A 1,801-nucleotide genomic window follows, 5' to 3' on the forward strand; every position below is an offset into this window, starting at 1 on the left:
CGGGCGGGCCAGCAGCTCTGCCCGGCCGGCTAAAGGCGGAACTGGCCTCACGGTGAGCCTCCTCCAGGCAGATTTCCACCCGACCTCAGCAGCGCCGATTTCCCCCGAACCCCAAGTGAAACAAACACACGGAGAGGCGTTGGAAAGCAAAGCCCTGCCTCTACTCAAGTGTGAACAAGGCACTCCGAGGCTAAAAAAAAATAAAAAAAAACATACCACAACCACAAAAGTCGAACGACGAAAGAAAGCAAACGCACCACACCCTAGAACGTTTAATACGACCGTGTTAGCAAAAGGAGGCGACATCCTACCCGCGATAAGGTTGATGATTTTCTCCTTTTCTCCTGCTGCATTACAAGTCCCCTTGCCCATCTTGAAAGAGATATGGAGCTCCTACCACACATGCCCCGAAATGGCAGCGCATTCCCGTTCTGTCCCAGCACAGAACTCCTGCCCCAAACACCCCACAGCCCCTGAACCCTGCCAGATCTGCTGCCTCCACCACGCTGCAGGGAGGGCAGTGCTGTCCTATACACAGGAAACGTCCTCCTTTCTCACAGAAAACAGGATTTACAACGGAAAAAGTCCAGTTTCATTCTGAGCCAGCAAAAACACACTCAAAATGGAGGCACGGCAAATGCAGGATAGAGGTAATAGCAGAATAGCCCCTACCCCTGGAATTACCTTCCTCTTCCCGTCCCTCCTACACTCATCCCTGGAGCTGGAAGACCCATGCAGCAGGGAAACAAAGGGACAGCTCTTCCTGGCCAGCTGGCAAAGAACAGGCTTGGAAAGAATTTGCAAAGTCACCAAGATCCATCGTTTATTCCCAGCAGGTGTTTCTGAAAATAATTTTCAAGGGTTTGACAGAGCCTGGAAGAAACAGGTCTCTCATCAGGATAATGCAGGGATGTGTAACTACAGGAGCAGCAATTTAGAAATAAATCAGCATTAAAATTTAGTATTTTACTGCCAGACTGGTCAGACAAGCAAAGGAGGAGAAACCCAAACAAACCACACCACCACAGACACCAAAGCAGCAGGTGCCACTCCACAGAGAGCTCAGTCTGTTTGCATCAGGCACTGTGCTGCTATCAAGCGCTCCACACCACTCTCCTTCAGGACTTAAGTTTGAAGAAAGCAAAAACCACAAAATCCAGGGTCCACCTCTGCTGGAAGCCAGCGCACACCCAAAGCCAACGGCATGGAAAGGCCCATCCCTTTCTCCTCTTCAAGGCCAGACACATGGGATGCCAGAGGCTCGGATCCAGGAACCAAGAGATCCTGAATCAGATTTCACATAACTCTCGCCTGTTCCAAGGCTGCAACTGCAGAGATCAGCTCAGGTTTATTTTTAGGCGCTCCAGTCCTGTGCCTTTTTTTCCAGTAATTCTGATCAAACTTGTTCCTGGAATTCAGAAACAGGTTCAGCTGCAAGACCATGCCTCCTGTGTATAAGATGCAACTCCCAGCAAAGATGCCAGGGCCATTAAAGGAAGGAATGACAGATGCTGGCGTCACTTTATCATTTTCTACTTTATTACTTCAAATTAACAACCACGATAAAGCTCAAAAAAGTCCAATATTTACACAGGAAAAAAGTACAAAATCCCCCCCAAAGTTCTTCAGGTTTTTTTTTGTTTTTTTAAATTACAAAGTAATAAAAAGTTTTGCTCTTTAATTAAAAAAAAGAGAGAGACAGTAAGAGGGGTAAATAAATTAGGAAAAAAACAGGGAGGAAAAATAAAGTGTTAAATAGAAAGGGTAAAAAAAAACAAAACAAAGACTAACCCCACCCTCC

The sequence above is a fragment of the Geospiza fortis genome, unplaced genomic scaffold (assembly GCF_000277835.1).
Source record: "Geospiza fortis unplaced genomic scaffold, GeoFor_1.0 scaffold173, whole genome shotgun sequence".
NCBI lineage: Eukaryota > Metazoa > Chordata > Aves > Passeriformes > Thraupidae > Geospiza > Geospiza fortis.